Source organism: Pan troglodytes, chromosome 2 (assembly GCF_028858775.2).
Source record: "Pan troglodytes isolate AG18354 chromosome 2, NHGRI_mPanTro3-v2.0_pri, whole genome shotgun sequence".
Taxonomy (NCBI): domain Eukaryota; kingdom Metazoa; phylum Chordata; class Mammalia; order Primates; family Hominidae; genus Pan; species Pan troglodytes.
The window spans coordinates 176,794,309-176,819,343 of NC_086015.1; the positions used below are offsets into that span (position 1 = coordinate 176,794,309).

At 36.0% G+C, this 25,035-nt stretch overlaps 1 protein-coding gene and 1 pseudogene across 9 annotated transcripts in view; both read left to right on the plus strand.

The window, feature by feature from the left end:
* The window catches only part of NLGN1 (neuroligin 1), a 905,219-nt gene that overhangs the window by 246,282 nt on the left and 633,902 nt on the right, over nucleotides 1–25,035 (plus strand). The window lies entirely within an intron of this gene.
* Nucleotides 7,769–13,478, plus strand: LOC112208581 (transmembrane protein 229B-like; annotated as a pseudogene).

A 25,035-nucleotide genomic window follows, 5' to 3' on the forward strand; every position in this document is an offset into this window, starting at 1 on the left:
GGAGTGAGTTTTATCTTCAGTAAAATGAGACTCACATTTCTATTGAATTTTTTTTTACTATGGAATCTATTAATAAATAGATGTGAAAGAAGATAGTGATCAAGAACACTCGGCAGGCTCCTTATGTGAAGTTCCGCAGCAGAGGAGACTGTAGTATATTTATTGGCCTTGCTATCGAGGGTGGCAGTGTTTTATTTCCTGCTTTGAAATTATTTTAATTTGTTATTTGGTAAATTGCCTATCCTCGTTTTTACAGTTCTATAAAAAGTAAGAAAAGAACTTAACGATGGTATTTATCAACTTGTTGTTTAGTAGAATGTAATTAGTTGGCGAAAGAGGAAACATGCCATATGTAAATGATGTCTGTCATTCCTCCTACCCCACCGCTGCTGCATCCCTGCACAGAACTCTCCATTTGCACACTGGTTTTTTTGGGTATGTCCACCAGAGCCAAAAAAGAAAGGAAAAGAAAAAGCAATGTTTTTATCAACAGACGTTTTCACTGTATAACTAATTAAGCAGTGAGGTGGTTCTATTCCTTCAAGGAAATTATAACTATTTTATAGATTAGGAAACTGAGGTTCACAAGCTGGGCATCTTCCTCAAGGTCATAGTTTGTTGATGACATTTCTGTCTCTCTTTTTTTACCTTTAATTTAATTTAATTTGTTTTGTTTTGTTTTGTTAATCAGAGCACTCCTTATTCTACTCTTAGCATATCGGTTTTTTTGCTCTTCAGACTGGAATATTCTTTGGTATGATATAACTAAAATTTTCCCAGCCCAGAAAATTGAGTTCATGGTTTGGAATTTCAAAACATGATTATTTTAAACTTTTTGTCCACTCTTGGGACTACCTGGGAAGTTGTTGTATGGGGATTTTTAACTTGAAACAACATTAAGGATAGATTATCTTGTATAAAGATAGATTATTTTGTAAAATGACTCATTTCTCTTGGACACTAATGGGGTCATTAACACCTATACTGTAAAATATTGTAATAATGAATAAAATTAGAAATTAAACATAAAGAATTAGAATGAAAATGTTTTGCAGTGAAAAGAGGTCAAGAAAAGACAATGGGGTATCTCCTTATAAGACAGTGCTATGCTTAAGCTAGTGTGAAAAATAAATACAGTCTCAGCTGTTAACTTTATTGTGCAAAGTGCAAGGAGAAATAAGATAAATTCTGAGAACTTTTTGTCTCCTTGTGTTAGTCTTATAGTGAATAAGATAAATTCTTAAAAAAATAGTTACTTTGGCTGAACAGCAAACACTGGGTGATGTGGAACATTCTTTATTCCCAAACAAAAAACTTGGTTGTACAGGGACTCACCTAGCTTCAAAATCTGAGGGTCAGTGAAAATCATTAAAGGGGCCTACTATGGAATGAGTAGGTAACTGTATCTAGAAGGCAGTTTATCATAAAATATCTTTGGAAATATGTGGAGTTTAAAATATTGAGAATAATTTCGTTGCTCCTTGCTTTTTCATCTGTCCTGCTATTATGGTACTTAAAAGGAATAGTGGACAGAGTGGTCCATTCTTTACATCTGAATAACATTTCAACTAAATGACCCCTATTGGTGTGAATCATATAGAGAATAATTTTTACCACTATTTCTTTCATATAAGCTTTTTATATTCTCTTGTTCTAGTTACTGTAAAATGCTGAAAATAATCTTTTAATAAAGTAGTCAAATGACAGCATGCTTATTTAAAGCCCACAATATAATGAGAATTTGATTTGTATGACTCTTAATTGCTTCCACAGGAATTATTTTACAGCTAGGATATTGAGATACTATGATGTTATGAGGCATGTCTATGTAGGACAGATATTTGTTCTCTGAGAAGCTCCCATGATACTTTACAACATAGAATTGAGCCTTGGGTGAAAAGACCAATGGGAAGTTGCATGGGCTAGGTATACTATTATGCAGAACCATGAAAATGGTTCCTTTTATGCCTCAGTCATCCTAGCGTGCCATAGGTTACATAGGATATAAACTTCAATTAGTATTTTCGTTTCTTTGTATCTGTGTTTGGGATTTGGTCTTATACACCCACATAAAAATCACCAGAGACGGCGTTTCATTCCCTTATCTTTCGACATTTGGAAAATTGTGAAACTTTGATGATAAACCATTCACTGCAATTGAAGATATATACTAATAGGTGTGCCAGTAGATTTTAATAGAGATATTTACTTTTCCTCCATCTCCCAGAAATCTGGAACTTGAGATACGATTTTTTTTTCACCTATGATGAAACTCCTGTTTTATGCCAGTTCACTTTTTTTCAGTATAGTTTTGTTTTGTTTTTTAACCAATGAATAAATAGGGGAATGCATTTGTTAGATTTTTTTTTATGTAGCCATAAAGGTGAAAAACTTGGCTGTGACTCTGTTTTGATGTTCCAGGCTGAGGAAGTGTAATTGTAGCTGTGAAATGAAGTGGGTGTAAAATGAGTTTGATGGTTCAGTCAACTTCAATAGACAGATGTTGATTTTATCCTTTAATGGGAAAAGGTTCTGCAAAAATCATTATAAAATGAAAAAAAAAACCCAATAAATTTGCAGGTGTGCAAGCCTTATTAAAACAGGTATTTAAATTTTAAAATAAAATTGAAGATCATATTCTTGTAAATATTTTGTTTTTATTTTCTAAATAAAAACAAAGGCTCCCTTTCATCACCTGCTGAGCATGTGAGGTCAGGTTGCTCAATTTCTCTGGTATCTTTATTTCTCTTTTGTAAAATGTACGTACCACACAAGAATTAATGACCAATTTGATGAGATAGTATACAAGAATTGTAACTTTAAGGCCCCTTTCACATAACGGATTATTTTAATCAGAGATGGAATCTCTATGAGGGGAGTTCTCTTTATTGAAATATCAATTTTAAAAATATGGTTCATAGTCTGGTTACACAGTGTTTTTCCTGTAAGTTCATTGTGAGATGTGTCACAGTAACTTTGGAGGAAAGAATTCCTTTCATGTATTAATTTTCATGTGCTAATTATAGGTATTAATTGTTTCTGAGGTATAGAATATCAGCATGTAGTATAGGAAGGTAGTGAATAAATAAAGGAGTAGTATTTATGAAAATAGAAAAAAAAGAGTTGAAACTTCAAGAGAAGTGATTGTTCTGCCTTTGTATTACGTCTGGCCAGTTGTGTGCTCAACAGGAATGCTGAAGGACTGGTGAGCATAGGGGTGAGGAAGTTGTACTGTTGGGCATGAATCTTTGATATAAAATGCTTCACTTGTTAGAATTTTATTTCACTATGTTTGCTTCCTCACCCTAAATGTGAATGGAACAGGCCATTAAGAATAAAATATTCAAGCAATAAACAATTTTCCTGGCCTGCATGTTCTTTCTGGCTCAGTTAAGGCTGCATCCTAGGGGAATGCTGCCAAGCAGCAATGGAATGAGGCAGTCATTTGGGATGTCTCAGTCTTGGAGGTTCAACGAGACAGGTGGCTAATTTGGGTCAATCAGTGGACTGAAGGGGACAGAACTTGGTCTGGCAGCAAGCAAGCTGTTTGAGGCATCTCTGACCGCTGGGAGAACTGGGCTGGACCTCAGCTGCTGGGTAGCCTTTCAGCCTTCTGGTCTTGTGAAAACTGATAGGGATAAGGCTGGCATCCAGTCATAGGGAATGGCACTGGACAGGTTCATGGTTAGACATGGAGGACTGTTATGGGGATGTGTTTATTGAAAATGAGATTTAAGTGCAGAAATATAATTATTAGACCAGTTTTAAGATGATCAGAACAAGACTTAGCAATTGTTTTGGCCTAGCAATGATTCTCCTGAACTACTAGACTAGAAATCCTGAGAGTCTCCCAGAGAAACGCCAAGACTGATGCTGGAATATGGGGCTTAATGAGTTCACAACTGGAAGCCCAGGATCTGGTTAAGGAAATGGTTTGTCCTCAGGGAACGCTGCACATTTTATAATGTTCAGTAAGCAATTGTCTGTCTGCCTCTTTCCTTTTCTTGTTTGTGGAGTCTTCTTCCTTCCTTTCTTTCTTCTCTTTTTTCCTCCTTCTCCTTCCTTTCCTGCTCTCTTTTTCATCTCCTTCCCTCTCTTTCTGTCTCTTTTCTTCTTCCCATTTCTTTTCCCTTCTTTCCTCCTTCCATGTTTAGCTTTTATTGAAAGTCTAAACTGCAATATTCTAATTCATTATTGAAAAAAGCTTTTAAAATCACCTATCTGCATGATGCTTAATATGTCATCTTTCAAGGACAACGGGGTGCATAATATAATGATGCATAATGTACCAAGTATGTAACATGTAAAGGATAAATTGCAAATTATTTCCAAAACTATTTCTCAGTAAAATTATTCAGAGAAACAATCTGATGATCAGATAGACTCTAAAGTCAGTCATCTGAAGCCTGTATTTTAATGAGGGAAATTTTACATTTTAGAAGAAAGGTCTATATTTCTTCAAAAATTTAATTTTTGGCATTTTAGTGTTATATTCTTCTTATAGAAGAATACCATAAACATTCTTTATATTCTTCACCTAAGTTCATTAATTGTTAGTATTTTTATACATATCATTTATATTTATCTTTTTATCTATCTAGTGACAACGTTTTTGAATCATTTTAAACTAACAGATAGCAGGACACTTCACAACAAAATACTTCAATGCGTATCTCTTATGAATAATGACTTTCACCATAAGGCTATTATCATATCTAAGAAAATTAACATTTGTTTAATACAATAATCTGATAACATAGAGTCCATATTTAAATTGACCTAATTGACCCAAGTAGTGTTTTTTATAACTTCAGTGTTTGAATTTTCCATCCAGGAGTTAATCAAAATTCATGAACTGTCCATTTACTGTGTCTTAAATTAGTTGCCCCACATTCTAATTTTTTGGTTTTTTATGACCCTGATGTCTTTTTATGGCCAACTCCAAACGTTGCTTACAATAATTCACATTCTGTATTTGTTTCATTATCTTGTCATAGTTAGATCAGATTAAACACTTTGGCAAGAATATTACTTAGGGGTTGTTGCTTACTTTTGTTAGAAAGCAAATCATATCAGGGCTCTCTATTATTTATGATACTATATGTTTGAACACTTGGTTAAGACAGTGCCCATCATATTTTACCATTTAAAAAGTATATTTTTCTCTTCATGATTAGTAAGCAAACTATGGAGTGATATTTTGAAGTATTTGAGATATTTTAAGATAGTGTACCTCTTCTGTTTCCTAGTATTCTTGATAATCCTTGAGTGACTAAATCATTACACTAGAGGATATGAAGCAAATTTGTAATTTTCTAATCCCTTTGTACTTGTTATTCTTTCTAAAACACCATTTAATTTTGTTATAGTAAATTAATTCATTATTCTTTCTTATACTCTAATATCTAAAGTTGGCCCCTTGAAGTTCCTTCACTTCAGCTACTTTTGATCCCATTAATATCTGGGTACTTCTTTTTATTATTATTATTATTATTATTATTATTATTATTATTAGATGGAATCTCGTTCTGTCGCCCAGGCTGCAGTGAAGTGGCACGATCTCGGCTCACTGCCAAGCTATTCTCCTGCCTCAGCTTCTCAATTAGCTGGGATTACAGGCGTGTGTGCCACCACGCCCAGCTGATTTTTGTATTTTTAGTAGAGATGGGGTTTCGCCATGTTGGCCAGGCTGGTCTCCTGACCTCAGGTGATCCACCCACCTAAGTCTCCCAAAGTGCTGGAATTATAGGCATGAGCCACTGTGCCTGGCCCATATCTGGGTATTTCTTACCTTGTCTCAAGCTCACTTTGTACTTTGTTGCCTCAAACGGAAATTAAGGCATTTCCTAAGAAACTCTCATTTCTTTAAATGGAGTATAATATTTTGAAAACAGGATGTTAATACTAGGTTTAATCTTTGTTACTGGGGTGGCATTGACCTAGATTAGAAGTGGGCAGGCTAGAGCCTGTGAAGCAAATCCAATCTACTTCCTGGTTTTGTAAATAATATTTTATTGGAACAGCTATCCTCTGTTGTTTACATATTATGTCTTTCTATTTTCACACTACAATGGCGGAGTTGATTATGTGCAACAGAGACCATATGCCTGCAAAGTCTAAAATATATGCTATCTTACCCTTTACAAGAAAAAAAAAAGTTTGCCAGTATTTTATATAGATGCTTTCAGTGGACTGCTCTCTCTTTCTCTCTTCTCTCTCTCTCTCTCCATATATATATTTTAATGTTATGATTTTACTTCTGTTCTGGCCAAAATGGAGTAACAGACTGGATCTACCTCTTGCCTAAAGTAACCAAAACACAAAACTAAACTAAATTAGATAAATTATAGGAAACAAGGAGTTCCAATACAATGGATGTCAGACAATGAAGATGAAGGAGAACAAATGCTGAGAAACAAAAAAACAGGCAAAGTATAACATAAAACTCTCCCAATTTATTGCCTTGAGAGTTTTCAGACTACACTGTAGGAAAGACAAACCCAGATGGAATGTAGCCGACTCTCAGGACTGGGGAGATGGAGTCCAGCCGACCAAAGTGGCTACGGGTGGCAACGGGGGCAGTGGGGGGTCTCCCTTGAGTATTAAGCACCATGATTAAAACATGCATGTGAAGAAGCCATCAGAGTTCAGGGAAAGAATTTGCCAAAACCATTACATTGACCAACGTATGATGTGTAAACAAAACTAGAACTGATGCACACTGCTAACCAGCTAAACTGACAAATTAATTCATGAGACATGGGGTAGTGTACTCAGGAAGTTCTTGCCTTAGTGGTGGAAAATAATTAACCCTAGATCTAGTGCTGCCCTGTACCTACTTAACACTTCTTAAAGCAAGATTCAAAAGGCTTTGCAAACTGTTGTAATATACCTTAACAGAGGCTCAGCTCAAAGCTCAAGAATGTTTTTAGGGCTGCAAACATATCCAGCACCCAATAAGATAAATTTCAAAATGTTTGGTATCCAATCAAAGGTTGCAAAGTATGCAAAAAAAGTACTTATGTATGACCCTTAATAAGTAAAATACTAAGTCAACTGACACTGTACTAGAACTGACCAATACGTTAGAATTAGCAGACAAGATATTAAAAGTCATAACTGTATTAAATATTTTTAAGTTAAATATAAAATGTGTATATATATACACACATCTGAAGCTACCTTCTAAACATGAAACCTATAATATGTAAAATGAAAAATACATTGAATGTGATTAGAGCAGATTAGCATCACAGAAGAAAAGAAGTGAATTTGAAGACACAGCAATAGAAACTATTCAGGATGAAACGGAGAAAAGAAAATTTAGAAAAATAGAGAGAGCTTTGGCGGCCTATCTGTGGCACAACTTTAAGAGACCTCATATGTGCATAACTGAATTCTCTAAAGCAGAGTAGAGAGAAAGGGTTACAGAAAATATTTGAAGACACAATTGTTGAGAGAATTCTAAATGTGATGAAAACTATACATCTATAGATCCCAGAAGTTCTATGAGCCCCAATCACAAGAAACACAAAATAAATGACAACATGCACATCATAATGAAATTGCTTGAAAATAATGGTAATAAGAACATATAAAAATCATCTGAGAAGGAAAATACACTAGGCATACAGAAGAAGATAATAGCAGCAGAATTTTAATCAGAAACAATGTAAGTGAAAATAAGGGCGAGCAAAGTACTTCAAAGTACAGTACTTTCAAAAGCAAAAACCAAAAAGCTGTCAGCAGTTTGTACCACATTCGTACAATGGAAACAGATGCTCATTCCTCATTCACTCAATTGACATGTAAGAATGTTAGTGTGAAAGTTACTGAGCTTTATTTGGGCATACTGGGGAAAAAATAATCCTAGTGACCTCTTTATGTTTGCAACCAGGCTACCAGAGTTGGGGAAACAAGACTCTTACTCACTGAAAGAGATAGAGTCTGGTTATGCTGCCCAGTCTGGTTTTGAACTCCTGGGCTCAAGTGATCCTCCCACTTCAGCTTCCCAAGTAACTGGGAGTGTGCCATCATGTGCACTGGTACAGGTGTGTGCCACCACACTTGACTTTCTCTCTATTTTAATTATAAAAACATACATCAGAGGAACCAGCAAACAGGATGCCCAAATAAAAGGCACACATGGAAGCTGCCAGTCCACCAGCTGCAGATCACCTGAGCCCTGGGGCTGGTGCTTACCTACTGAGAATGGCACCAAGGACCAGCCAACAAAGGTTAACCTGGGACACTTTTGGACAGTGATTCTGATGTTTGTTCTGAGCAGCGCACTCAACAGTATGACAAGAGAGAGGGGCCAATGTCCACTGAACTACCAGTTCTTCCTGCTGCAAGCTTTCCCAGGACTGAGATCCCAGGGCTAAACAAGGAGCCACCCCCAGTCAGCACCTTGGCATCTGCCTGGCCTCAGTGGCCCTGTCCTACTGGTACCTGTATGACATCCACGGCTTACTTCTGCGAGGTGATGCTCGCTGTGGGAGTCCATGATGAACTTGAACTGGAAGTTCCAGGCAAGCATGTGGGCCCTCTTCATTTATGACACCTCCATCCTTGTCATGGGACGCATGTACCTGTGTCTGCATGGCTGCTACCCACTGCTACTGCGCCGCCTCATCTACACGCTTTGGCTCTGTCCTACTCATGAGAGTTCGCCCCTTGCTGCATCCTGCACCAGTTCAACACCTGCCTCTGGAAGTACTCCCAGTTCCACTTTGACTTCATGGGCCTATCACCCTGGAGTATGCTGTGCCCTGGTTCTGTGAGTCCCTCATCATGGAACAACTCCAGCGCACTCTGCCTCTGCTTCAGTGACACCCAGCCTGGGAAGCCTAGTGGACCCCTGGCCCTGGCCAACATCCATGTCAAGACTGACTGAGAGTAGAGGGGGATGAGTGGGTGTTCTGGAGGTCTCTTATGGAATTCGTGGACAAAGAGACCAAGCTGGTGTATTGCGCCTTCTGTGCAGCACAAGCCCTGCCCTGGCCAGGCCTCAGCCCTGTAGGGCACACACAGCCCCATACCCTTCAAGGTGGGCAGGTGTTGAGGGGGCATGGTCAGGTGGTGGGGGACAGGGTGTCAAGGCAGCAGAGGAACATAGGGAAGGATACATGGATTTTGGCCCAGCTCAGAGGCTGGTGGTGGGAGGCTGTGGGTAAGCGGTGATTGGACTGTACAGTTGACTTTGGAAGCAGCAGGCCATCCTGGCTAAGGGACATTGAGAATGGGGCCACAGGTAGGAGGCAAGGCCTGACCTCCCTCCCTCTCATCTGGATTTAGTTGGACTTTGGCTGGTTCCATTAGGCAACATTCAGGTTCTTGCTTGCAACCAGTACCTTCACAGAGGTCTGCTGAGCTGTCGCTTAAGAGATACTGGGCAGCCAGGAGGCTGCTTGGCAGTAATGTTGATGTACAAAAGCTGGGAGACTTTCCCTTGGCTCCTCTCCCCTCCCTCACAGACATGCATAGCTCCCTTGGCCTTTGGGGGCCCCCATAGTGCTGGATTCCCACCAACATTGGGCTTTTGGAGGTTTCAGTCCCCATGACAGTGCCCTCCCATCTCTTGCAGGCTTTCCTCCACTATTCCCACTTTATCTCTTTTAGCACCACTATTCCTTGTGCTTTGGGAATTCCTGAGTTATGCTTCCCAACTCTTGGTCTAGTGGGCTGTGGCAGTGTCTCCTCTCCACAGTGGCCCAGTTGAGAATGAATGATGCCCTTCAATGCACAGTCAGGCCGAGATGGGCCTTGTGGATCCACAATGGTAACCTAGAGGAAAATTAGTTCCGTGGGGAAAAATCAGAGTTCTCAGTCACTTAGGCTCTAACTGGTTTATTTTCAAACTAATTGAGCAATCTAGCATTCCAGGGGATGGAGGAGGAGGTAATCCAGTATTAGACTCATGGAGAATGAGGGAGAAAAAAAGAGGTGTCCTTCAGCCTTGGAAAGCTCTTTGGAACACCCTTTGTCAGAAAGGATCAGTTCTTTCTCTGCCATAATCCCAGCCCTGTGGCAAAGCATTCTCATGGTTGCCATTCTCCTCGGCCCCCTCCCAGTGAGGAAGATTCTTTGAGCTTGCTCCTTAAACAGTCTGAACCCTGCCACACTCATGGGCATTGTCATCTTGGTTCTGCCCTCCCCCTTTTCCTTGTGACAGGCCCATTGCTGGCAGTGGACAGGTGAAATCCTCACTCTAGCCGCTTTTGGCTCTGCCCCCTATTCCCTGAGGAGAGGGGTCTGTCAGAAAGTGGTCCATCCCGTGGTATGTGGTCTCTTCTTGACCACACTCAGACACTTAGGTAGAAATTAGCCTTTCCCTTCTTATAGATCGTTTTTAAATGACAATAATACCCCCTCCAAAAAAAATTATCAATGTGGAATTCTCTATACCCAACAAAATATATTGTAATAGCTACAGTGAAATTAAGACCTTTTGGAGGCTGGAATAATTAATCACCAGTAGAAAGTAGGACTAATCGTTTCCTGCTACTGAAGCAAGAGCTTCCTAAGTACACTACCCCATGCCTCACAAATTAAGAGTTCACCACTTTCTCTGGTTAGGAATGTGCATTGGTTATAGTCCTGTGTGTGTGTCACACACTGTTCACTTTAATTCTTTTGAATAATTTTTTCCTGGATGCTAGAAGAAAAGATTTGAAGTGTTTCCAACACAAAAAATAATAAATGCTTGAGGTAATATATATCCCAGTTAATCTGATTGTATCATTACACATTGTGTGCAAGTATCAAAATATCTCATGTGCCCCATAAGTATGTACAATTATTACATATCAATAAAAAGATGTCCACTATAAACCCTAAATCAATGACTAAAATATCAAAACAAAGAGTTACACCTAATAAGCCAAAAAAGGATGCAAAATGGAATTATAAAAATGTTCAACTAATCCAAAGGTAGGCAGAAAAATAAAGGGGAATAAACAGGTGGAACATATTGAAAACACATAATAAAAATCTGTCAAATTTAACCATATCAATAATCACATTGAAGGCAAATGTTTTAAACATTTCCATTTAAAAGGCAGAGATTGTCAAGATTGGATAAAAAACAAAATTAAAACATTTTTGCTGTCTAAAAGAAATACATTTTAATATAAAAACACAGGTTAAAAGTAACAGAATGGAAAATAAATGCCAGGTTAACATTACTCAAAAGAAAGCCAGAATGGCTATGTTAATATCAGTTATACCAATTTCAGAACAAAGAATATTACTTGAATTATATGACAAAGTTCACTTCAAAATGATAAAGGGGTTAATCCATCAAGAAGATATAACAAGCCTCAATGCTTATGCTTCTAATAATAGAGCTTCAAAATACATAAATCAAAACCTGATCAAACTTCAAGGAGAAACAGACAAATACAAAATTTTAATCAGAAATTGAAATACCCTTTTTTCTGTAATTGATAGAATCAGTAGACAGAAGATCAATAAGAATATAGAAGATTTGAGCAATACTAATAACCAATTTGACATAATTGACATATATATAAAACATCCCACCCAACAGGAGCAAAATACTCATTCTTTTCAAGCATGCACAGAACTTTTACCAAGATAAGCAATATTCTGGATCACAAAACAAGTTGCAGTACGTTTAAATGGATCCAAGTCATGCAAAATGTGTTTTCTGATCTTAATGGAATTGAAATGGAAATCAATAAAAGAAAGTCTCTGGAAAATTCCCAAATATTTGAAAACCAAATAACACTTGGATCAAAAATAAATCAGAATAAAAAAATGGAAAGTATTTTAAACTGAATGAAAATACAATATATCATAATTTAGGAACTTCCCCTAAGCAGACATAAGATAAAATTTATATACTAAACGCCTATATTAGAAAAGAAGGAAGGTCAAATTAAAGGCATCAGCTTCATTTTATGAAACTATTATAGAAGAATAGGAGCAAATTCTGCCAAAGCCAATAACATGAAAATATGAAATACATAGGGATGAATATGACAAAAGTTGTTAAAGACCTGTATTCTGAAAATAGAAAAGTATTGTTGAGATAAATCAAAGAAGACCAGAATAAATGGAGATAGACCTTGGTCTTTGAACAAAAGAGGCACTATTATTAAGATATCAGTTCTCTCCCATTAATCTATGGATTTAATGTTACACCAATAAAAATATAATCAGCCTTTTTTCTTAAAAGGAAAGAAATTGACAATCTGAGTTTCAAAGTCATATGGAAGTGCAAAGAACCTAGAATTTTTAAAACAACACTGAAAAAGAACAAAGTAGAATTAACACTACTTGAATTCCAGAAAAAAAAATGATAAACTGGACACCACCAAAATTTAAATCAAATGACTTCATTAAGAGGATGAACAGATATGCTACAAATTGAGAGAAAATATTTTCAAATAATATATCTGTAAAGGATTTATACCCAAAATGTATAACAAAATCTCTAAACACAATAATAAGAAACCAAAATACAAAATAAAAACCAGTCAAAATATTTAAACAATGCTTCACCAAAGGAGATAAGAGATAAGAAATAAGCACATGCTGTGAAATGCAAATGACAGCAAAAATGAGATACCACTTTACATGTAGCAAAATAAGTTAAAAAGATGATCATACCAAGTTAGTGGAGGGTGTGAGGAATTCCAAACTCTTGTACACAGATGGGAATGTAAAATGATACAACCACTTTGGAAAACAACTGGGTAGATTCTTCTTTTTCTTTTTTCTTTCTTTCTTTTTTTTTTAGACAAAGTCTCACTTTATTGCCCAGGCTGGAGTGCAGAGGCCCTATCTCAGCTCACTGCAACCTCTGCCTCCTGGATTCAAGCCATTCTTGTGTCTCACCTTCCTGAGTAGCTGAGATTACAGGCATACACCACCACACCCAGCTAATTTTTGTATTTTTAGTAGAGATGGGATTTCACCACGTTGGTCAGGCTGGTCTCAAATTCCTGACCTCAGGTGATCCACCCACCTTGGCATCCCAAAGTGCTGGGATTACAGGCATGAGCCACCACGCTCAGCCCTACTATAAGATCCAACCATCCCACTCATCAGTATTTAACCAAGAAAAAAGAAAGCATGTGTCTATTAAAAAATTTGTGCATGAATGTTCATAGAACCTTTATTTCTATTAGTATGAAACCCAAAACAACCTAAATATTCATCAGCAGATGAACAGATAAATTGTGAAATAAGCATAAAATGGAATACAACTCAGTAATAAGGAATTAACTATTGAATATTAAAATAATTATTCTGAATGAAAGAAGTCAGATTCTCTCCTTGGCAAGAGTATATACTGGATAATTCCATTAGTATAAAACTTTAGAAAATGCAAACTATAGTAACAGAAAGAATATGAGTGGTTGCTGGGATGGGACACTGGGGAAGAGAGAGAGGGATTCCAAAGAATATAAGAACACTGTTGGGAGTGATAGATAAGGATACAATCTTGATTGCAGTAATAGTTACATAGACATGTAACTATTACATGTTACAAGTTACATTTTGTAACTATTACAAGTTACATGTCTATGTAACTATTACATATACATGTCATACATATGTCAATACATATGTCAAAACATATCAAATTACATATTTTAAATATGCACAATTTTTTTATGTGTCAATTATACCTGAACAAAGCAGTTAAAAAATGAGTCCACATTGTTATTTTAAATTCAAATGAAATGCCATAAGATTCTTTTTCAACTTCACCTTCCCTCCTAGTATTTTCCTTTTCTCACAGTGAAAACTAGTTCCTAATAAAGTTAAAATAGGTACTTATCGTTCTATCTCACAACACACAGGCAACTATAATCACACACAGACCTAGAGAGAAAGAGAGAGAAAGTTGGTTTTAGGATTGTATCTATACTATTACTAAAAGAATATCATAAAAGTAAAAATTAAAGGTTTCTTGTAGTTCTTTTGGTCCATATGATATAAACCATTAAAGTACACTTAAAGTGTTCAATAAGAAAACTGTGTTCAAATTACTTGAGTTCTTATTTAAAAAATATAGTTTTTCAAAATAAAACTATATGAAAATGTATACTCAAATATTTCTCCCATAATAATCTTTTCACTTACCATTTCCATTTACCTCATAAAAGGATACTATATTCTTAATTTCTTTTTGCAAAAAAACCTAAATTTATATTTTTTATATTTGCATATGTATATATGTGTATGTATGCATACTCATTTCTTATACAAATAGTGGCATACTGTGCAATATCTTTATTTATCAACTTTCTTACAGTTTGATTTTTTTTAACTTAATACATCTTAGATGTAACACAGACCGTGAATATCCACTTCATTCATCTTCAGCTACATACTTCCTACTCATCATTATTCACTCAAATTAGCTTCCTATGGATGGCATCATATGATAGTTTTCACTATTTTGCCTTTCCAAATGATGGCACAATGAATAAACTCTTGCATAGATATAGATAAATATGAATGTAGATATAGATCTGGAATAGATATAGGAAGTTTATTTTTAGGGGAAATTCCTAGAAAGGGAACTGGTTCTGTTGTGGAAGATAATACAGATTCACCACAATGGTTATTGTATAGTTTACACTTGCTCCAGAATCTATACCTGACTCCTGCCTATGTATGTATTGTCAAACTTTAAAGTTTGCAAATACAACAGGTTAGGAATGGTATCACATTGTGCATTAAATTTGTATCTTTGTGATAATGAGTGGTGTCTATGTGGTTTACTTTTTTATTCACCAAAATTCTTGTTTCATTTGGAACTTATTGTGGTGAGTAATGTTAGGTTGTGAAATAAGTATTCAGTTGTCTCAACATAATTTATTACAAATATTTATGTTTTCAACAGTGAACTGAGATGCTACCTTTACTATACACGAAGTTTTCATACATTCTTAAGTAGATTTCTGGTAATCTATTTTGTTCATTGGAGAAACCTCATATGCTTTTAATTATGGTGGTTATAGAGTATGCTTTTATATTTGGCAGGACTGCTACTGCCTCTTGTTATTTTTGGAGGGATTTTATAACTCCTTGCCTGTTTGTTTTCTTTTTTTATTATTTGTATAAATTTAAGGAGTACAAGTGCATTTTTGATACATGGATAAATTGTGTAGTGTTGAAGTCTGGGCTTTTAATGTAAGCCTCACTTGAATAATATACATTGTATCCATTAAGTAATTATTCATCCCTCACCTGTCTCCCACCCTCCTACCCCTCCAAGTCTCCAGTATCCATTATTCCACTCTGTATGTTCATGTCTACACGCTATTTAGCTCCCATTTCTAGGTGGGAATGGGTAGTGTTTGACTTGCTGTTTCTGAGTTGTTTCCTCTTAAGATAATGACCTCTAGTTCTATCCATGTATGATTTCGTTCTTTATATGGCTGAATAGTATCCCATATATATTCAATATTTATGTGTTATATATATGTATATATAATAAGTTGTTATATATATATTACTTTTTTATTCGCTCATCTGTTGATGGACAGTTAGGTTGATTCCATATCTTTGCTATTGTGAATAGTGTTGTGATAAACATAAGAGTGCAGATATTTTTGATATAATGATTTCTTTTCCACTGGGTAGATACCCAGTAGTGGGATTGCTGGATTGAATGGTAGTTCTATTCTTATTTCTTTGAGAAGTCTTCATACTGTTTTCCATAGAGGTCTTACTAATTTACATTCCCCTTAGCAGTGTATATGTATTTCTTTTTCTCTGCATCCTCACCAACATTTGTTATTTTTTGACTTTAATAATAGCCATTCTGACTGGTATAAGATGATACCTCATTGTGGTTTTAATTTGCATATCTGATGGTTAGTGATGTTGAGCATTTTTTTTTTTGCTTGTTGACCATTTGTATGTCTTCTTTTGAAAAATGTCTACTCATGTTCTTTGCCCATTTTTTTTGTTTTGTTTTTTGAGACAGAGTCTGTCTGTCACCCAGGCTGGAGTGCAGTGGCGTGGTCTCGGCTCACTGCAACCTCCAACTCCTGGGTTCAAGCGATTCTCCTGCCTCAGCTTCCTGAGTAGTTGGGATTACAGGCACACACCACCATGCCCAGCTAATTTTTGTGTTTTCTAGTAGAGATGGGATTTCACCATGTTGGCCAGGCCAGTTTCAAACTCCTGACATCAAGTAATCTGCCTGCCTCAGCCTCCCAATGTGCTGGCGTTACAGGTGTGAGCCACCATGCCCGGCCCCTTTGCCCACTTTTTAATTGGGTTATTTGGTTGTTATTGTTGAGTTTGAGTTTCTTATAAATTTTGGATATTAGTCCACTGTCACATACATAGTCTGCAAGTATTTTGTCCGTTACATAGGCTGTCTGTTCACTCTGTTGATTATTTCTTTTGCTGTGCAGGAACTTTTAGTTTCTCTGAGTCCCATTTGTTTATTTTTGGTTTTGTTGCTTGTGCTTTTGAGATCTTAGTCATGAATGCCTTGCCTGGGAAAATATCCAGAAGAATTTTCCTTAGGTTTTTGTCTATCATTTTGATAGTTTCGGGTCTTACATTTAAGTCTTTATTCCATCTTGAGTTGATTTTTGTGTTGGGTGTGAGAGAGGGGTCCAGTTTCATTATTCTACATATGGCAATTCCCAGCACCATTTGAAAAGGCTGTCCTTTCCCTGGTGTATGTTTTTGTCAATCTGTTGGCTATAGATATGTAGCTTAACCTCTGGGATCTCAATTCTGTTCCGTTGATCTATTTGTCTGTTTGTATACCAGTACTATGCTGTTATAGTTACTATAGTCTTGTAGTATAATTTGAGGTCAGGTAATGTGTTGCTTCCAGCTTTGTCCTTTTTGCTTAGGGTTGCTTTGGCTATTCAAGCTCTTTTTTGGTTCCGTATACATTTTAGGATGTTTTCTCTAATTCTTTGAAACATGACATTGATATTTTGGTTAGAAATTGCATTGAATCTGTAGATTGCTTTAGGCACTATGGTCATTTTAACAATATTGATTCTTCCAATTCATGAATGTGGGATATTTTGGCATTTGTTAGTGTCCTCTATGATTTCTTTCCTCAGACTTTTGTAGCTTCCCTTGTAGAGATCTTTGACCTCTTGTTTAAATATGCTGCTAGGTATTTTTTAGGTAGCTATTATAAATGGGATTACCTTCTTGATTTTGTTCTCGGTTTCATTGTTGTTAGTGTATAAAAATGCTACTGATTTTTGTTTATCCATTTTGTATTCTGAAACGTCACTGAATTTATTTATCAAATCTAAGAGTTTCTTTTGCACAGTCATTAGGGTTTTATAGATATAACATCATATCATCAGTAAACAGAGATAATACAACTTCCTCTTTTCCAATTTGGATGCCTTTTATTTATTTCTCTTTCCTGATTGCTCTGGCTAGGACTTCCAGTACTGTGTTGCACAGGACTGGTGGAAGTGTAAAATCCTTGTCTTGTTCTAGTTTTAAAAGGAATGCTTTCAACTATTTTTATTAAGTATGACATTGGCTGTGGGTTAGCATATTTGGCCTATATTATTTTGAGGTGTATTTCTTCTTTGCCTAGTTTGTTAAGGGTCTTCATCATGAAGGAATGCTGAATTCTATTAAATGCTTTTTCTGAATTTATTGAGATGATCATATGCTTTCTATCCTTAACTTTGTTTATATGATGAATTACATTTATTGACAAAAATGTTAGCACCAACTTTTTAGTTTAAGAAAATGAAAACTTCGCATTTTTATAAACATTATGTTCAATTTATATATTGATATAGTTGATTAAAAGATAGCTATAAATTATTTGCTATTTATGTATTGAGACATGGAATCTGATTTCCCCTCCCTGGAGTCTGAGCTGGCCATTATGATTTGCTTGTCTATTGGAGTGTAGAAGTGACATTCTGAGACTTAGAGGCTTGGGCAGAAAAAGCCTCACAGACACTTTCTAGGTCTAGGAACCTCAGTTTTAGGAACTGAGGAAGTTCCTTTCTAGCAACCTCCTAGGACCCAGACACCATGCTGTTAGGAAGTCCAAGCAGCTCCCTGTACAAGCCACATGAAGAGGAGCCAATTATCCTTGTCAGCAACCTTGGCTGAGTCAATAGCCACTACCAACCGGATAGCCACATAAGTGAGTCTTCTTAGAGGTGGATCCTCTAGCCCTAATAGAATCACCCAGCTGATGCTATATGGAACTGAGTTGAGTCATCCTCAATAAGCCCTACTCAAATTTCAGATTTGTTTGACAAAAACTGAATAATTATTAAAGATTACTGTTGTTATAAGCCAGAAAAATTATCTTAGGGAGAATTAAAACTGGATAGATAATTTTTAAACTTTCCACTTTGCACTAAGTTGCCATCAAATACTCTTTATACCTTCATTTTTCTACCCTATTCTATTAAAAATAACGTTTAGAGGATTGTAATACAGTCTATTTAAATAAGCGTTTTACCTTAAACACCTTAATAATACTAGTAATATCTTATAAAACATTAATCCTGAATAGCATAACATTATACTTGTTTAGTAAAATGAATAGTTTCTAATAATTAAAATAAATTGTTACTCTTATCCTATATACTTCAAATAAGAGTTCAAGGCAGTTAAAAGTCTATCTATGCATCAAGTCCTTATTATAAGTAAATAGAAGGAGAAACCTATAAAAAGTAGGGATTACATTATTACATTATTTTCTTGGTTCTAAGTTTCATCCTTTTAAACTAATATTTCTCAACTTGGATGCTTCTTGTGATTGATATATATGTTTAATGTAGTGACTCTCCTACCATCCAAAAGCTATTGCCAAGTCAAATAATATGTTAGGATTGAAGAATTATGTATACATCTTGAAGCATTTTCCTTTTTTTTCTAAAATAAAATCAGCATCTATAGATAGATATCTGAGAACTGCAAGAAGATTCTTCAGGCAATTTGATTGAAATGGCCAATGTAGTTAGACAGATATCCAGTTTGCATAGGAGGAAAAGAATTAATGGATGGATGATGTATTTTTCTCTGCTTGGCATTGCGTTTTTCAGTCATATATGTAAGCATAGAGCCAGTAGTGTATACAGTGTGGTCACAGATACTGAAGCCAGACTCCTTGGTTTCAGATCTCAGCTCTTCCATGGTAGCCATATGACCTTGGGAAATTTTTGCTTCCATTATAGTTTTCTATGAGTATTCAATAAGTTAATACTCATAAAGCACAAAGGGAAGTAATAGCATATAGTTTGCACCTTGCAGAAGTTTGTTAAATAAAATTAAAATGCAGGGAGGACCTCAGAAGGGGAAAAGCTAAATAAGTATTTTAACGGGAAGAAAAAAGGAAAAAATAGAGCAGGCAACACTGTAATGGGATTTATTTAAGCAGCTGCTGTTTCTTTACATAAACTCTTATTCACTTATATAAAGCATCTCTGTAGAAAGTATGAAAGGTGCTTCAGAGAAGTTTTCGAGCCTTTAGAAAGTTCCAAAGCCTAAATATATATATGAACCTTTTTGTATTGCAGCAAGTCATTCTGTTATGTACACGTTTTAGTACAGATGGCTATTTTGAGAGAGTGTAAGTAAAACTGGTTATAACAAATGAATTTTCTATTCCAAAGATTTGTTTTTCTCTCAGTATGTTATCATTTTGAGCTACATTTTTGGAAGCATATATGACAGGTGTACTTACCAACTGTGCCTGAAAGAATGATGTTTTGAAAAAAAAAAATCTACCACTTCAAACCTCTAGTTCTCTGTTCTTTCTTCACGTTGAAATTATTTCTGGATGAATGTGTTTATTTCTTATTTCTCAGGTGTATTTATTTATACTTTGTGCCCTACCTACATCTCAAATGATTTTAAGATAGCTTTTAAAAATTCATGTATAATAAGACAGTTAAAATTAAAAAAAAATCTGACACTACATGTATATGACTGTATGAGAGCGTGAGGTTCTCAATGGAAAAGTGCATATGTTACCAGTGGATGGTGTCCAGGTTCTTGGCAACTTGAACAAAGAATTGGACAAAATGCACAGACAAAGCAAGGAAAGAATGAAGCAACAAAAGCAGAGATTCATTGAAAATGAAAGTACACTCCACAGGGTGGCAGTGGGCCCAAGCATAGGGGCTCAAGAGCCCTGTTACAGAATTTTTTGGGGGTTTAAATATCCTCAAGAGGTTTCCATTGGTTACTTGATGTACACCCTATGTAAATGAAGAGGATGAAGGAAAGTTACAAAGTCATTTACTCGGTGTTTGTCCTATGTAAATGGAGAGGATATTTCCTGTCATAGCTGAAGTGTTTCCCTTTGATTTAGTTTTAGGAGTCCTTAGGTTTCCTGCGTCCAGACCCCATTCTCCTGCTTCACATATGCCTAAAACTTTGTAATATCAAATTTTGTTTTGAGCTTCCTGGTAGGCAAGACAAAAAGGAGCACTGATTAAAAGTATTCTAAGTTAATTAGAGCTCATAACTATTTTATTTTCCTTGTCCTGAGTTCTGAAAAGCATCCATCGGGTGGTTCCTACCTACACAGAAATAATACTCTCTACAGAGCTTTTGCAAAACACACAGAGATGTCCCTCATATCCCACCCACTTTTGATGAAAGTCATAGGTGTACTACGCAAATGTCACTTAGTGAAAATGTAAGTTGGTGTTTGGTTTTGGATTATTTTATTCATTTGTTTGTTCATTTGCTGTTGGTGAGACCCAGCTAACGTGGTCCAGATGTGTTGCCTTCTCCTCTGGTGACAATTAGAATTCTTAATGAAGTTGTTTTCAGAAGATGACCCCCACCACTATCTGAATTAAAATCACATGAATAACTTGTTAAAATGTACATTCCAGGTCCTCAGCTCAGTCTTACCCAATGAGAATTTTGGGGACTGGGTTATTTTTTAAAAGCTTCTCAAAGGACTGTTATGAACACCAAAGAGGGCAAATTACTTTCTTAGACAAGTAGACCTGTGGGAAAGGGATCAAAGGGCAGTCTAAGCTACAAGAAAGTGAAGGTTTGAAGACTTTGCATACTACTCTGCAGGATTTTACAACTGACAAGTTGACAGCTTCTTCCTCATCTCAAAGAGGAGGAAATCATTTTGTCTTACCTACCAGAAGGGATTGTTGTAAAGATTACATTAGGCAATAAATGTAAAAATACCTTGAAAACCATTATATAAAAAAGAAGACACAGTTTTCATTATTATCCAGAAAAACATGTAGTTTTTAAAATCTAACTCTAATAAGGAGGTTGTTAGGCATAGAACTTTGGGATCTCATGGTGTGTTTAACTCCCGAGTTTCACTCACTACCATATCTAAAATAAAAGCCTTAAATTCTGGGTCTCGGGGAATCTGGAGATCCTCTGCTTCCTAAATAGAATTTCAAGCTCCTTCTATCTTTAGATTTGCCTTCCCCATTCTTCCAACTCCATGTGCTGCCAATTCCTGGGGCATTTGGGGTTCTATAGTGCAAATTGAATTGGTTTTTGACCTTCTTTACTGCTAACCTAGGAATCAACTTTCTTAGCTAAGGATTTGCTTCTTGTCTTTCTGCAGTCTAGCTTCTAAAATAGTGCCATTTTCTCTGTCCCCCCTGCCCCCTTTGTTTTGTTATTGTGAGATTTTTTCCTCTTTCAGAAATTATTTGCAGTCATTTTAAGGGGCACTGGACAGTGGGGGGAAAGCTAACCCAAGATTTTTGCTTTGAAGTTGTTCTTTTAAAATGTAAATGCTTTCTCCTTAAAATCATTAGTTGCAAACTTGATTCACACTCATGTTTTATGATGTTTTAAAATGTGATGCATATATTTTGCCCTCAGCCAAAAAAAAAATAGGAATCATCCCACCCACTCCAAAGCCCCAGATCTGGTTACTTTATTCTCAGTAGCAGGATGGAAGAAAGAAGGAGGAGGGAAGGAAGGTAGGAAGGAAGCCAAAATTAATGGATATTAATTTTGAAGAGTATTGGTGATGATCCTTGTCAGCAATGTATTAATACTTCCTAGATTTTCTTATGACTCTCCTTTTTTTCACATAAAATCTGATGAATATGACAAGTTTATGCCTGATTGTACTGGTAGAGTAATAAACTTAAGTTTGTAAGTGCATGGTGACTTTCAGCAATATCCAGTAAAGGGACTTGGGAAAAAATAGGTTTTAGGAACCCTATCAATAAAACATAGGTAATTAAAGAACTAAAAATGGTGTAACTTTCATATGGTAGTTAGAGAAATTTAACAGGCATGGTGACAGTCTACATTATTAGTAGATGCTGTGGCTATACATATTTATACTATAAGTCCAAGGTACCCCATATAAAACTATGAACAATCAGAGATATCGGGTCTTTGCAGATAGATGTTCTAACTACTTCTCATTTTCCATAGGTCTGTTGCTACCAGGTATGTGATTAGGAAGCTGTCATAACCTAAATTACTCCTTTGTTGAGTCTCTGTTGGGTGTAATTCCACTAATTGCTTTACAGGAGAGAGAAATAGCTTGGGATAGACAAGTTTTGAAGAGAATTAAGAACAGCAATTGTGCTTCAGAGTAGAATCCAGGCTAGTGACATACAAGAGCAATAATCCGAATTTGTTCCATTCTCAGGTAGTCCTACTTCTAATCTTTATATTGAAGCTTTATGACTACTGTAACATTAATTTGGAAATAACATAGAACTATCCTTCTCCTTCAGATGACTTCTGATGAGTCCATTCTTAGTTGTGCAGTCTTACAGAACCGGGAAAAATGATTCAGTGAAGGCATCAAAGCCTTCTTGCTACTTTGCTTTGGTTCATTCAAAGCTTGCTGCTTCTAAACTAAGACTTCCTTGGGATTACCCTTGCTAGTCTCTCCCAGGGTCCTGTTTCAAGGGTATGTAGGCATGGTGTTGATTCCAGTGCTAGAGTACTGCTCTAAGAAGAGGCCCCAAATGATCCACTGGGCCAAAATATCTTTGCATGTTCTATAATGTACTTTATAATCTATTCATACAGCACTACATTTGTATGGTTTATACACATGCATGGAATGGAGGTTCATCCTCAAAATGTTTGTAAAACTATCCCATAAAATAAGAAAATTATTCAAAGAGTACAGTTAACCTTATTTGATGCTTCTGTGAAGATAAGCACACAATTGTTTTGGTCTTCTCTTCAACAGAGAAGTGTAACTCCAGAAGCTTGAAGCCTTGCGTTATCTCATTAGGCAGGTGAGTCCCCTAACTTCTATTGCCACTACTCATTTTTACCGAAAAATCTTGTCTTACCATTAGCATTATTGAGAGCAATAACCAGTGAAAATAAAACCTAAATGTAGAAGAATTTTAGAGTTTAGGAAGGTGTCAAATTTAGAGGTATGCATTCTCATTCTTACATTATACTCAATGGTGATGTATAAGCTATTAAAAACAAACCATATTAAAGAAAGGGCATTTGTTTTGTAACTTTTTTCAAATGAACAAATTGGTGATGCCTAAGAACATTTTATTTGCTGTCTCCTCTATTTGCTGAAGTGTCCAACTCTTTGTGACAGCTGAAATGACAATCACTGCATGACATAACCATTTACCTAGTGTGTACAGGGATATTTCAGAAATATTAACCATGTGGGAGTCATTTAAAAGGCAAGTAAGTATGACCAGAGTCATTTAGCACTTAGAAACTTCCAGAGCAGCAGTTTAAAAAATAGCCTTGGGCCACAGAGTCTTCTTTGCCAGCTAACATATTGGGTTTATTATATACATATGTATATTTAAAAAACCATTGTGATGCCTTGATCTCTGATTCACAAATTTAGAGCACTGCTAGCTTCAAATCATGGTGTGTACCTTATGGTTTCTTATTTATGATTGGGCTTCTGTGTGCGTGTGTATGTGTGTGTGTATGTGTGTTTAGAAGGGGGTGGTGGTTTCTTCACTGCTTTCATCATTTGCATGCTTGTGTTTGGTTTTAACGAGGAGGTCTATGTTTTTGGTTCTATGTTTTGTTGAAATTCCTTATCACAAAAGTCCACTACCTTAATAACCATCTTGCAGGCTAAATGTGACTCCTGAAAGTCATAGGTGTTTTATTCTGAATTTACATACTTGTCCTTAACTGGCAGATATGCAAGTTTCCTCCTTCTATACTTTGTTGATTTGTATAGGTCTCCTATTCTGAGGACATAGTGAGAGAAAATGTGGTACATGTTCTAGTAAAATGAGTGGTTATTCTTGCTATTCTGTAGAGACAGCGGAGGCAGGTGAATTGTGTTCCACTGTGTCAGCCCCAAGCTAAATAGAGCTTTATCTTTTCCACACAGTGAAAGCATCTAGAGGGAATGCAAAGTAGTTTCCATTGTGCAATGAATCACTCATTAAAGTCAATTGACATCCAAGGAACACTTGTTTCAGTTATCACAGCTATTGGTAGGGGGAAGCTGGTTATCAAAGAAAGACAGAATACCACACTGGACCAATCATCCCCTTATTTTATTTTTTTTCAAATAAAAAACATACTTAGAAGTCAATGCATTACATTTTCTAGGTTCATGCATTGAAATTCAGGTTCCCCAACTTCCAAATTCTATGTTAAAAGTTTCTGAATATATATACATTATTTTCACCTCTAGAAAGTTATTGAAACTATTAAATTGCTTGGATGGCTGAAGATCAAAAGCATTACAGTCAATTAAGGGGAGAATGCCATACTAAGTGATCTTTGGAATATAATACTTTAAATACTAATTCAGCTTTACAACCTGAAGGTAAAAACCAAACAATTACATGGGACAAAAACTGCTTTAATGCATTACTTCTTATCTAAACACTGTTAAAATGCTCAAATTCTACTACTAGTATAAAATGAAAAAAATGAGCACCAAAATATATCATGTTCTCCACTGTCAGGCCCTTTTGACTGGTGAGAAAATACTGGTTCATATTTTATCTAAGTGTTCCCAACCCATCCTCTTCACATTATGCTTGGATGCACCATGGTGTGCTGAAAAGAAGTTTGGCTTAATTTCAGACTCAGACATTACCT